The sequence below is a fragment of the Polistes fuscatus genome, unplaced genomic scaffold (genome assembly GCF_010416935.1).
Source record: "Polistes fuscatus isolate 324 unplaced genomic scaffold, CU_Pfus_HIC Scaffold20, whole genome shotgun sequence".
Classification (NCBI taxonomy): Eukaryota; Metazoa; Arthropoda; class Insecta; order Hymenoptera; family Vespidae; genus Polistes; species Polistes fuscatus.
This window is the reverse complement of record NW_025113097.1, coordinates 76,202-91,107: the sequence shown is the minus strand read 5'-3', so window position 1 is coordinate 91,107 and position 14,906 is coordinate 76,202. Positions and strand designations below refer to the sequence as shown.

Here is a 14,906-nt window from a genome sequence, read left to right as displayed (position 1 = left end):
TGGGTTTTCGTTATTTGTTTTTTAAGGATAAATCAAGTCGTATAAAATAAGCATCGCTAAATCCAAAGATATAATCCTACTTCTCTCTTTATTTTCTATCTTTTCGTGGTGACAAAGAAGGAAGAAGAAAGTTCGTTACGATCGCGGCCATCTTAAGAGGGATAATGGCTAAAGAGGAAGGCGCATAAGTAACGAGCTATTGTTTCCTATACTCGCGTACCTTCGCTCTCGTTTGAAGTTTCCAAAGACAAAGGCATTTTCTTTTTTCTTCTTCTTCTTCTTCTTCTTCTTTTTCTTCTTCCTTCTTTTTATTCTCAAAAGTCACGTCGCTGGTTACTTCGGTATTACGTAGGTGGATGTTAATCGTGATTTAACAGTCGAGAAATTTTTGTTTCCATCGATCTATATCGATCCAAGGATCTACAACAGAATGGAATTTTCGTGATCTTAGGAAAACGATTATTCGGAAACTGAACTATTTCGTTTATTCAAACATTTATGGGTAAATGTATATGATGATATAAATATAATACTGATAATAAAATAATATAAATATATTACATTGCATATTGCAGTTATATATGACACCCTGTCTATGATTAGACATATTTGACCATCCGAAATAAATATGAATGAAAGAGAAGAAATAAGAAAAAAGAAAAAAGAATAAAATCGAGAAAAGATCTAACGCGTATACGCCGACCAATTTCGAGAATCGATTTGCGAGAAGAGACGAGGTCTCAAGCTCTGAGAATTCTTATGGTCGGAACCCTTCCAGGAGTAAAGGAGGTGGGCGAACCAGTTCCCTTTGGAACTCTCCGGCCGAAGACCTCGATACCAAAGCAGTAAACCATAAGCGGTTAGAGAGAGCCCCATGTACACTCAACGTTTGTATGAACGCACGCGAGTACTGAATTGCATGCACGAGGTATATAGCATAAGCAACAGCAACAGTAACAGTAACAGTAACAGTGCAACAACAGCAGCACCACGCATGTCCGGTAGGCACGTCATTTCTTCTTTTCATATCCATCATCCTTTTATTATCCTTGTAAACGCGTGCATTGATCGCACCAATCTCGAAAATAGTACAACACATTTACCATACTATTTACCATACTATAATACCACAAAATATGACTTTCGTTCTTTCGTTCGTTTGTAGAAAACCTTTCTAACGTTTCTAATCTTTTCTACTGTATCACAGGATTATTCGTAAAATATCTCAAGTTCAATGCACTGTGTGCATAACTTCGATGGTTCGATACGGCTTATCGACACGATTTGTGCGATATCCTTGTTTTAAGAGCGATCAAATTTTTTTTACTCTTTTTATTTTTATTTTATTACTAAAAGAGAAAGAGAGTGCGAGAGAGAATACTTACCGGAGAAACGTTTTATGGTTTTACATCGTTGGGAACAGCCATAGGTCGGCTAGAAATCGTGATCGAAATTCGAGTTTTACGATCATAAGGGTTTCGATCCTTCTTTTTGCGGTAGACAAAAAAATATGTCCCTTGGATGGTTAAGCTTTTTTTTTATAATAATTACAAAATAAATCGACGAAGATCGCGTCCGGATGTAATGAAAATTTATGGAAAATTTACGAATCGATGAAAAAAAATAAATCTAACTTTTAATATATCCGATAAGTGAATTTTTAACTCAACATTACTTTTTTTCGTTTATTCGAAAATAAAATAGTCCATAAAATGAAATTTAAAAAGTTATAAACGATTAAAAATAAATAATTAATTATGTATGAAACGGTATCGAAAATTTGTATCTTTTAATCCTTAAATATCTTACGTTAGAGTCTGCGAATACTTTAATCGCGCGTAATAAACGGCGAAGACGATCTTTCGCGGTTAGGGTTAGCGAGTATAACGATCGTGGGATTAATTTTTGGAATGCAGTGGCGCAATTTTTCACGATAAACCATGCCCTATGGGGATAGGCTCGCGAAATAAGTGACCGGACGGGCGCCTGTTTTTTATGCAAATTGCATACACGGCCAGCTGTCGGCAAAGCAAGAAAAATTGCACCTCGTTCCAATCTCCCAACTCCCCCTCAACCCCACTTCACCCTTCCCCCTCTCCCCCCTCTCTCTCTTTCCCGTTTATACTCTCGCGTTTGCCAACCGACCAAGGAAAATACAGTTTTTGGCTGCCTTCCAGCCTAAGGATATTCGCTGCGTCGTTCATTCATTTATTTTTTTATTTCTCTTACCTACCTACAGTGACGCGATTTACCTTGCATTTCTTTCCACGAAAGAAAAAAGAAAAGAAACTGAACAAAAAAAATGATCCATTCTTCTTCTTCTTCTGTCGTTGTTCTCCGTGCACCTTTTGAAGTTGGGATAGATGAACGAATCAATCAGTACAAATAGACATTATTTTTCAACTACGCTATATATCATAGTAAAAGTTGGATCGAAGGGAATTTAAAGAAAAATTTGAAGAATAAATAGAATGTAAAAACAGCAGCCAGAATAGAATTCCGGAGCCAATTCAGAATAACCGTAAAAGCTAGCTTGCGGACTCTCTCATTCTGCTTCAAGTTGGAGGAAAACGTGGGATACTTTAACGACCAACTTTGCTAGAGAAAGAAAGAAATAGTAGGAGGTGGAGAGGGAATGATAGAGGGGAGGTTGGGAGGGTTGGGGACGGGTGGAAGGAGATAGGCATATCTTTTAAAAGCCAAGTCAGTGTGTCCGGTAACACAGGAGAATATAAAAAAGTTAGGATAATCGTATAACCTCTTCGTGACAACGAAGAAGATCCTCCCCACGTTTCCATTTAACGATTATTATACCCTTACAATTGTTAATGCGCGTGTGTGTGTGTATGTGTTAACGTAGATACGCTTATACATAGGGGTAACATTTATTTTACCTTATGTAGTCTATTGTTAACCTTATCCAGAGATAACGTTCTTTATTATCGCTATAATGACCGGTACAATAAATTTTTGATGAAAGAAAGAGAAAATGTGAAGAAGAATGGGATAGAATTATTATATGGGCGTATAGTTTATTTATTTATTTATTTATTTATATTATATATTTATTTATATATAAATTATCTCAACGCACTCTTCTCTCAAGCCTTCTTTGCTTCCCTTCTTTTTCCTATTACTCGTTTTAGTATTTCTATGTGGGCGTATAGTTATGATACCCGTAAAACTCGCCAAACAAATTTCTCGAATCAGAATGACTTGTTTTAAGTACTTTTATGATACAGTATTGAATCGTTTTCGAGACTTTGTAACTGCTGGGGAAACCCCATCGTTAATGTTATGGTATTACGTAGAGGTACATTTCTTTACGCGCGCTTTGAATAATGGAATAAGAGAAAGAGATAGAGATAGAGTGAAAAATTGGCATTTGTCCAATAGCTAAAATACTACAACCAATTTAAAGGAGTAAGAAAGAAGAAAAAAGAAAATGCAAGAAGATAAAGAAGAAGAAGAAGAAGAAGAAGAAAAAAAAGTCTGATGGAAAAAGCTGGTGATCCTTTACGACCCCCCCCCTCCCCGCGACCCTGGACCAATTCCAAATCGTTCCGACATTTCGGTGAAACGATTTTTATCGGGAATTTCAAGAAGATCGAAGAAAATCACTAAAGTGTCTACGTAAGATTTCTACCAAGCTAAAAAGCCTATCTTAAATGTAGTAAATCTCACAGGGTGATACATCGAGTCAAATATTTTAATACGAGATTCTTAATAATAATTATTTTCATACCCTCAATATATCTCGTATCACACGATATAATCACGAGATGTTGGTCGATGAAACATTTGAAATGGAATTCAACGAGATGAGATTGAGAAGAAAAATGTTAGAACGAAAGGATCCGTAAATGGTGCCCCGGTTAAATTCGTCAACTAAAACGAACGAACGAAAGAACGAAAGAACGAATTATCCTATTGACGTTAATTTCGAATGAAGTTTAGAGTTCGTAAATTGTTCCTAATTGTAGATAGGTGAACGAGGATGGTTGAAATAAAGTTCGTAAGATGATATTTTTTTTCGTTAGGGCACATAGACGGACACTGTTGTATGCTTTTTCGCGCCTGCATTGCTTCTATTATACCAGCATCATAAATTTCTTTCACGAAGACAACCTCCGGGCCTCCGCCTTTACGCAGCATCCTCCTCCTCCTCCTCCTCGTCCTCGTCCTCGCCTTCACCCTCACCCTTACCCTCCCTTTTTCTACCTCTTCCTCTACTCTTCGTTCTCTCTCGAAGCAAACGCATAAACGAAGCCTTGAACTGACTCCTTCCTTCCTTGCTTCGAGTACTTCGAGATCTCTACGAGTTTCTCTCTTATCCAAGGAAGAGAAAGAGAGAGAGAGAGAGAGAGGCCACCAACGTCGTCTTACGCGGAAACGATCAAAGAAATTGTCGATTTTTTCAAGGCGACCAATCAGGAGGAAGAAGAAGAAGAAGAATCAACAATTACAATGTACCGACGACTTTATGCGAGTTTCTCTTTTTTGAAGTTATACTTCTTTTGGCGCGTTTGGGAAAATGTAATGGGAGTGATATTTTGTTCCGAGCGTCTGTAAAAATCGACACCACGAAGTTTGTCGCGGTATTTACGATGCGCGGCAAAGCGATTTCAAATTTACGGCATGAGGTCGTCTCTTTTTCTCTTATTTTTCCTCTTTTTTTTTTCCTCAAGCGATCGTAAAACTTCGCGTGAATGTGTGATAGGAAGAAAATAATGATTATTGAAAATTGTCAAGATTAATTAGACATTTGGTAGAGAAAATAATATCTATTAAAATATCGCGTTATTAGGCGTACTTGAAAGGAATGCTGCGAATCCGAACGGTTAATTCTACGTCGAATAAAAAATTTTGTTTTTTTTCTTTTTTTTGTAAAAACGAGCAAACACCCGCTGGGAGAAAAGGTAGCGGCGGCAACGTAATAGGAGGAGGGTAGGGGGACAAGGGGGATAGGAATATACCGTAATGGCGATCGTGAGATCTTTCCTCGTACGGTTGGAGGTAGGAAGCAAGCGCGAGAAGCTCGGTTTCATTAGCAATTCATTAGGAAAGTGCCTTAATGGCGTTAACAGTGAAATCCTGTAAGCGTAGCTTAACCACGAGAAGCTCTAGGGTTAAACGCGGCTAACTCGTGTGGTATCGAAGTGTCGAGATCCGCATCGAGATTAGATTGAATTTATGTAACACCCTTGCGAACTTATTGCCGACAAGTAACACGAGTCTAACAAAGGGAAACGTGCAACCAATGTGTTTCTTCCTTTAGAACGAGATAGAAATTTTCCCAAACTGTTTTTTCTCCATTCTTATTTATTTTATTTCTTTTTCTTTTTTTTATAGAAAGAACAATAAATAAATAAATATAAAGAAAAGAAGGAAAAATAGAAACGAGAGTAAGAAGAAGAAATCAGGGACAATTAGTTGAAACGATTTAATTGTTCCTTTCCTTTCGAAAACTTCCCTTTTTATCCCTTTCCCAAAAGAAAGATTTACTACTGTCGTATCCGTGAACGATCGTTTATCCACGCTTAGAAATTCCTCGCTTAGAATAACTTCGGTAGCTGCTTCTTTCTTTTGGATGCTGTTGTTGTAATCCAATACTCTGAGAGAGAAAGAGAGACAGAGAAAGAGAAAGTCAAAGTCAAGATTTTGAAAGAAAGTCTATTTGGAAAAACAGAGATGACAGAATTGTTGTCAATTGAAATAAGAAATATTTAGCACAAATATTATTTCAACTAAGGAAGGGGGTATAGATTTTATAAAACATTATCAATTAGGTAAAAAAAAGAATAAAAATAGGAATGATTAGAGTAGTCAGATATGGTAAATGAAATTGATGAGAAAATCCTTAGGGTACATCGAGCATATTAACTAACCAAGTTCGTTACGAGTGTTATACGAGTTGCGGGGACGAGAGGACTATTTCGGTTTAGTATGGTTGGTCTAACTCATCCTTCTCAAAGTGTACCACCCCTACACAGTTTATATTTAAAATCCCAGTAGTTAGGCAGACTACGTGTCCACGCGTCCCCCCATTGGCGTAACTCGTAGTCAACCAACTGGATGAGAACTCCTGGCGAATGTCTCGACTTAGTTTTATACCATTTCGTATGTACGCGTGTGTGTACACGTGTGTGTATGTGTCTCTCTCTCTCTCGTTCTCTTTCTCTCTCTAAAAGTGGACGATGCTCTTGCACTGACTTATACTTCAACAGTGTCAAGGGCCGCTTAATATAGTCTCTCTTTCTCTCTCTCTCTCTCTTTCAAATTGCCAGAGTTCGACGTACCTTTCGCAGACAATTTTCGCACGGCACGATATTTACGAGCTTGGGAGAAAACACATTGACGGAGAAATCGAGAGAAACTTCAATCAACCTGTGTTCGATTGAATTCGATTAATCGCTTTATTACGATTTGCGAAATATCCCAATACGATCATTAAAATAAATATATATTTCCTCATTGAGAATAGAAAAACATATAATTCAATTATGAGATATATCGAATTCGAAGCACGTACACGCGAAATTCAATTAAATTCGATTAAGAATAATTCTAATAATTAAAGTTGACAGATATATGAAATCGATTTAATTGGAAATCATTTTCTACGTAGAGTTTACAATATTTTTTAACCGATCCTCGTGTATATCTAGTGCAAATATGAACAGGTTCATACCTTTGATACATGAAGATAACGAACGAGTACTACGAACAAACCTTCTAATCTTTTGAACGAACGAACGAACGAACGAACGATCGATAGATGCTTGTGGCTTACCGCACCTTTTCTACGAATTTCTGCGGTACTTTGATCTACCGAAAAGAATCAAACGAATCATCATCGTACTCGTCGTTTTCTCTTATCTTCCTTTCTAATCCTATCTTGTCAAATGGTACGTAATAAACAAACCGGATGCATAGATATTTTTTGTTTTATTCGTGTTATAAATTATTTAACTTTTTTAAGGTACGATGGTATTAAAAGTGTCCTAACTTTTTGATGCACCGTAATACTTGCTGAAATATTTTTAGTCTCACCTCGACATAGTGCAATATAACTGCATGCCCATACGTTTTATTTACGTAAAACAGTTGGTAATATCTTCGACAAATGTTACAAATGTAATTATAAACTATTACTCTTTTTTTTTGTTTATATTTTTACATTACGCGATACATGTATTAATAAAAATATATCAATTTAGATTGAATTTAAAAATGCAATAAAATTTGTTTATGCAACATAGGGCTATTTTATTGTCCGAAATCCTGTGCCGCAAAGAGTTAAAAAAGAACAAATTGCAAAGCAAATCAAATTGAGGAGAGCGAGAGAAGAGTTGCCAAAAAAGTTACGAAGGTTGAGGTTGAAGGTTCTATATGACGTAACCGGTAACATGTCCCCCCAATGTTTCTGATGCTATCGCTGTATAATTCACGAGCATTCACGCTCTCGTACCAAGAGAGAAAGAGAGAGGGAGAAAGAGAGAGAGGGAGCCTGAATTTTCGTGCTGTTTACGATTTACGATTGCACGTGCAAGTAACTCGAGAACGTCCAACTACAGTTCGGACGATGGGCGTAAATTTATAAAGTTGAAATGTTTCGGAAGAAAAGAAAGCGTGGAAAGAAGAATAACGGTTACAGGCTGGACCAAGAAAATTTCATAGACGAAACGACCAAATTTTGTTACAATTATTTTATCGTTTAATCAATGTTCTTTTTTCTTTCTTTCCCTTAAAAATATTCGTTAAAGTTTCCATTGGACGAAACGTGTTACCAAAATATATGAAAGAGGACGAGAAGAGAAGTTTCTCGAGGTGTCTCGCAAACGCGTACGTCCGTTCGAGGAAACGTGTAATTTCCGTTGAATTCTCCGCAAGAGAAGAGAAGAAAAGGAAAGGAAGAAAAATGTCGGAGTAGAAATTTCAAAGTTTCTACGAGTTTCTACTAGGGTTTGGCTACAATAAACTATTTTATATCTTATATCTAAAAGACACAATACATATTATATTATAATTTATATAACAAACTAAATAAAGCACGTTATAAAATATTTGATGTTACCTTTTCAAAAGATACTTTTTAATATTTCACATCCGAATAAACGACAGATAAATATATATTTCTTTTTTTTTTTTGCATGAAAAAACTCGGACATTACTTTATTGGTCAAGTAAATATAAAAGCAAGAGAGGAGAAAGAAGAAACCGAGAAGACGTTGTTGTTCGAGTAAATCTTAAGAACGACAGACCAACCGAAAGGTTTCTCCTCTCCTGTTCTTTATCCAACCATCTACTTACTTACTTCGGATGTTCTCGAGAACCATCAAGAAAAGAAGACTATACTCGGCTAACTTACATTACATATATATGTATATACATACATACTTACATACATACAGTGTTCTGGATCTTGTTCGTAGATCGCATGAGAAAGCAGAAACCGCTTGATGACAATAAATAGTCTCGGCGGTCGTTAGTCATCCGTAGGGAAGGAAACTGAGACTCCTCCTCCACCCTTTCCTCGTTCACCCACCATCTCTCTCACCCACTTCTATTGCAAATGTTTCTCTAGAGAATTCTTCGTTAGAAAATCACGTACCTATATTAACATTAATACTCGTTACTTCGAATCCAAATTTCTATCAAATTTACTCAAAAAAGTATTCCAACACTTTTACACCACTCTTTCAAAATAATAAACTGCCTAAATATTATATTTCGATAAATTCTAAAAACAAATTCTCTGAGAGAAAATTCAAATAGTTGATTCTTACTATTCGATAAACCACTTTTATAATTATAGGCACAAGTCTCATTTGATCCGAAAACATTGACAACGACGAAATATAACAACCCAAGAATATACGTTAATCGGGTGAAAGCGATGCGATGAATGACCGGACGGTGTAATTAATTAAGCGATCAACTTAGGTAACTCGCGAGAGCGTAATACACTCGTTGAGAGGTCAACTTTCGAAATTGGGGACAAGCATCTCGGGGTCGAAGTTCGTGACACGAAAGAGACGAATAACTAGATTCTATGACGCCCACGTAACCTTCTTTGTAGTAGCAAATTATAGTTGAACTGCGAATAAAATTCTTCGAAATGTCCCTATCTTACACACACACACACACAGACACAAATTTTTTATATCTTTTTAATATTATTTAATTATTAATCGATTATATTAACGAATAATAATAATAAGGAATAATTTATTTATAAAAGAAAATATTAAACGACACCGAGAGATCGTTTTTTCGATAAGTTTAACCTCTATTCATGGTTATTTCATAAAATATTGAACATCCCATTAATTATTCGTAAAAATGTATTCATCTATCCGTAAGATTGAATATGTATAGATATAAAAAAAGTAGTGCAAGTAATTTGAAAATAGATAAATATATCTTGTATCTCGGGATTGGCGTATCGTTAAACATCAAAAAATTAAAAATAGTTTTTGTAAGAAAGTTTATTACGATGCGTTGTTACACACGCGATTCTTAATTAAAGTCTCTCGTAATTAACTCATCAAGAACGTTCCCTAATAATTACTTAATTCCTCAGGCAGGCGCAATCCGTGTAATTAGAAAAGCAAGCTCTACCTTTCTTCGAGAGATTACCAATAATAGTTGGAATGCGGAAAATTAGAAATGAATCGAGATTATCTTTTCGCTTGTTTAACTTCTAACATAAGAGAGTAAGGATGACTTATCTTCTTAAGTACTTTAAGTATACTTATATTTATTATTTCTTTCTTTTCTTTTCTTTTTATTTGATATAATAAAATAGTATCTATAAAAAAAAGTCAATTATTTTATTAGATGAGAAAGAAAGGAAAAAAAAAAGCACGCGTAGAATTCCTAAACGTTATTTTATCCTTTCAAGAAGAAACCTTTTTCGTTCACGTTAAGAAGAAGAAGAAGAAGAAAGCACCACCACCACCACCACTATCGGGCATACGACGTTACCAGATATTTTCGTTTGCCTAATCTTCGATGTAGGGCTTCTTAAAAGAAAGGTACTTGCTTAAGAACCCTTTCTTGCGAAAAAGTATCCCTTACCGTAATAATCGATTTAAGAAAGGACTGATAAACCGTCGCCATTTAGATTTCAAATATACATATCATTTTATAATGATAAAATATAATAGAAATATGCAAGTAGGTATAATACTTATTATGCGTGCTGTTTAAAAATGACACGACCACTATGAAGGATTAACACGGATTCATAAGATTAACTTTCTAACATAATTCTCCCATTAACCTTTAACAGCATTTTTCTTTTCTTTTCTTTTCTTTTCTTTTTTGTTTGTTTTTAAATTCCATAGAGAAAAAGATGCAATAAAATTTCTATCCATCGATATTTTCCCCATTATGCGAAAAAATATACACATAAACGTCGTTTCTGTATAAACACGTAGGCGTTCTATGTACTCGGGAGAGAGAGAGAGAGATTTCGCCTACACCCCCGCACAAACAAAATCGAAAAAAGCAAATAGTTAATGGCGACACGACACCTACTTCCGGCAGCTCTCTATCGAACGTATCAAACTTTTTTTTTCCTGTTTTTTTTTCTTCTTTTTTATTTCATTTCAAACGAGTCGAACTAACGTGCCCGCGAGTTTTCCTTTCGAATAGAACGGAAGCACCGCATGGAACGACTTCCTTCCGTGGACCATTCCGTTTCTTTCTCTCGTTATCTAATTTTTTCTTGTTTTTTTTTTGTTTTCTTTCTTTTTTTTTTTACCTAACAAAGAATACGTTTCGAAACTACTCGTGTTCGTACCGTGTCCATTTGTTCATTGAGAGACGGGATGTTTCTTTTTTTTTATGTAAAAATATTCTATTGAAAGTAGAATTATTTTGATCGAATCTTATAATCATGCAAATCTCACGTGTCGTGAAATTTATTAATTATTACTGTGGGATGCGAGCGCCTCCAAGCCAAATACTTAAATAGGCATTCGTGAAGAGATTGAACGATGGACCCTGGATAGCTGAATGGTTAAAAAACAGTCGCCCGGAAAGCGGAAGATCTGGGTTCGAGTCCCGGTCCTCCAGTCAGTCCAACGGCCCAATTTTTTCACGAATCCTACATTACAATATCTATAAGAATAATAATTGTACAAAAGAAATAAATATATAAAATCTAAATATAGCAAATATAAATATATAATAAATATAATAAATATAACAAATATTTAAATATTTAATATTTCTAAATATAGCAAAGGAGAGTATATACACCTATGTTACTAAAAAAAAAGTATAATAAATATATACATATATTTATTTAAAACAGATTGAAATATACGTATAATACGTAGATGAGATATCAAATAAATTTCGGCATGGCATTAATTGGTGAAAATCGAGCAATCGATTGGTAGCCAAGAGTTCGCCTTTCACCTTACGACCGAAGAGAGTTTAGCGACGTGTAACCGGCGAAGATATTGCTGTGCAAGAATTACAGCGTGTGGGCAAACAGGCCGGAGGCTTCATCCGCCCACGCCTCTTTCACGTATGCCATGCAACTTGCACACACACACATACAACACGTGGCTAATACACAATGAAAAAGATACTGAAAGAATGAGAGAGAGAAAGAGAGAGAGAGAGAGAGAAGCATCCAGACACTGTTAGACGCGCTTCTCAGATTTATACGTGGACCACGGAACAACCTATGAATGATATTACAGTTTGCGGTTGGTTCACACCCGGAGAGACTAGATCTCATCGCATTATCGTCACCTCTCGTGAAAACCGGACTTTAAACTATGTGTATCTATATGTGGTATATGTAAAATACATAATCCGCGCGAGGTAACATTTTTATTTTATATCCAGGAAGAATCGAATAGACTCCCACCAAAAGTCATTCTCAGTTAACTAACACAGAACTTGTAATCGAATATCTTGTCATCGATGTCTAATTAAATGATCGGATTGAAAATATTTGTGGTCGTTCGTTCGTTCGTTCGAATTTCTAATTCCTGTTATTAAACAATATCATATCTCGAAGAAGTAGGAAATAATTAGTAGTTTAATCTTTCGACAAAATAATATTTAAGAAAGATATTAAATATAGAAAACAAAATATCAAGCAAAAGATAGATCATACGAAACTTTCACAATTTTCTTACGTCGAAAGGATGTCAAATGCAAGTAGAAAAATAATGTGAACGATGACGACGCGATGTTTAATTTGTTAGCGATGACAGATAGTATTATTTCACGGTACACGCGCCAATAGGATTCTTCGATAGATCGTCTCGGATCGTTTCCAATCTAAATATACATACGTACCCTTCTCAACCCTTCTTACACCCTTTTTCTACTTCTTCTTTCGTATTATATCTATGAATAAGTCTGTCAAAGTTATGCGAAAGAAGTTTGGGAAGAGTGAAAAACGAAAATCTTTATCGTCTGAAGAACTTTTCTATCTCCATCTTACTTTCTCTCACTCTATTTTTTTCTTTTTCTATTTCTTTCTTTTTCCTCTTGAAATAAACTCGAATACTTCAACGTTAAAGAAGATGGGTCTTATCGCGGTGTCAAGAAAATAACCGATAGCTTATCTCGAACGATTATATCGATCGATAGTGAAACGTTATTGAAAACTGATCCACCGTTTCACCTATTTTCTTTTTCTTTTTTCTTTTTTATTCAAAATATATCGTTGGAGGAATATTCTTCGACAGCAAGCACAACCAACGCGCGATAATAATTATTTAAATTATTTATAACAAATAAATCAAGATAATGTTTATGTCATATTAATTAAAGACAATATTAGATGAAATCTGAACAATTTTCTCTTCGTGACTTACTTAATAAAATCTACTTTTTATATTGTCAAATAAAATAGACAAAAATCAAAATGTGCAAGAAGAATAAAAGAGAGATGTGTTGTTCGTCATGTTTTTCTTCCTTCTCCCTTCGTTCATTGTCATCCACCATGGCGCGTTTGCGTGACGTGACTCGTTTATGCAAATAACTACGGTAACCACGAGTTTACTCGACGCCACGAGACCAACCTTGCGCGCTATAGGACTATCATTTATGCACAAGCTATGACGTAGGGTAGTATGCGTGTATGATTTACAAGAGAGATAGAAACTCGCGGAAACTAGCATCGAGAGAAGAAATATAACTAAAGAAGAAAGAGAAATTTAGGGAAGAAGTATTAAATCATACTAATATACAAGCTGAACTCGCGCGCGTACTTCTCTCTTACGTGGATTCAAAGTTCTTAGATTTATATTATTATGACAATGTGTAAACAAAATCAACACGATGTCTTGGGGGAAATAAGATTCATTTATTTTTTAAATAATCTTTAGTAATCTTTTAAAACGAAAACCACTGGGTCCCCATAGTCGTGAATAAATACTAGGAAAACATATTTCATTTCTTCCAAGAGCGGAACAACTTGTCTAACATTGTACTACGTAAGTTTTCTGCGTTCGTTTGATAACTCGTGTGTTGTGTGTCGCGCATAACCGATGAGGTTTGTTCTATAAGGAATAAAAAAAAGAAAAAAGAAAAAAAGAAACCTTGCCGATATGATCCTACTCGATGACGTTCGCACGGATAAAAAGAATAAAAACTACGAACGCATTTCTTCTCGCTAATAAGGTATTTGACTTTTTTGCTCCCTACAAATAGACGGATCTTTATGTTGCTCGGAACCCGCTGACGCATCCAACAAACAAAAGTAATTGCCTTCGTTATTATTGAACGAGTATTTAAATATAAGCAAAACAAGCCAGGAAGCAAAAAAAGAAAATCGATTCGCGGAATCCCCTATTGGTTCGATCGATCGATCGATCGATTGAAAGTAGAAGAAGGGGGATTCAAATCAATGCCATTTGGTTTTTATTTTTCTTCCAGAGTTGAACTATTAAATACGAGGCCAAATCAATGTGCATCGTAATTACATCTTTTTTGTGGCACTAATTATACACTCGTACATACAACTGTTCTACTCTTATTGGGTTTAAAGAACAATATTATTATCGATCAAACACCGTTCAAATTTCTACAATTTCGATAAGAATGAACTAATCGATGTAACCACACATTTGTGGAAATTCGGACACATTGTACGTGTAATTACATATCATTTTTATACTCAATCTTTTACTATAGAATTTTCGTGTATGACACGTTAAAAACGTTACAGCTAAAGTTATCTTTCGCGAAGATCATACTGGGTCAATCGATTCGCATATGGGGATTCGTCAGTCGTTAGAAATCGTGTTTAAGCATCAGTATTTACGAGCACGCTATGATAAAATAGAAACCGACATTATTCTCGCGACCTCAACTACTACTACAACGCGACTCTGCATTAATATTTGATATAATCGAGTAGTACTTCAGTATCGTACATTATCTTTCCATTTTCTTTTTCCTCTTCTGTTCTTGTCTTCTTCCTTTTTTTCTTTTTTTAATTCGTATCGCGAATCGCATTGTCTTTCTCCATGGATACGCATGCACGCACGTATGCATGCAAGTATGGATCGATGGGATAGTACTTTTGTTAGATAACATCGTATACCTCTACGTCTATGTATAATTTTTTACTATACTCTTAATAATTTTATTTTCTGTACACTATAATAATTAATTATTTACTTTATTGTACACTTTCGTGCAGTATATGTCTCCAGAACTCGAGCTCGCAAAGAGGGGGGGGATACACTTATTGAAAAAAAATCTTAAGAAAAAGGAAAAGAAAGAATTAGAAAACCAGATTATTTCCGACTAGGATTAGAAATGTCAGATGAAATTATACGCCGAGGTTTAGACTCGTCTACTAATTCTGTCAATCAAGCCAACATTTTTTCTCCCCACATATGCCGGGATGCGGTATTTGC

General features: G+C 35.4%; 1 protein-coding gene and 1 long non-coding RNA gene across 2 annotated transcripts in view; one reads left to right on the top strand and one right to left on the bottom strand.

Annotated features, from left to right (window-relative positions):
- LOC122517351 overlaps positions 1 to 14,906 on the top strand; it is a 65,754-nt gene that overhangs the window by 23,254 nt on the left and 27,594 nt on the right. The gene's annotated exons all lie outside the window — the stretch shown is intronic.
- Positions 296 to 8,539, bottom strand: LOC122517353. Its single transcript, XR_006303811.1, has 2 exons — positions 8,405 to 8,539; positions 296 to 420 (listed from the first exon to the last, which is right to left on the bottom strand). It is a non-coding gene; the product is annotated as an uncharacterized LOC122517353 (long non-coding RNA).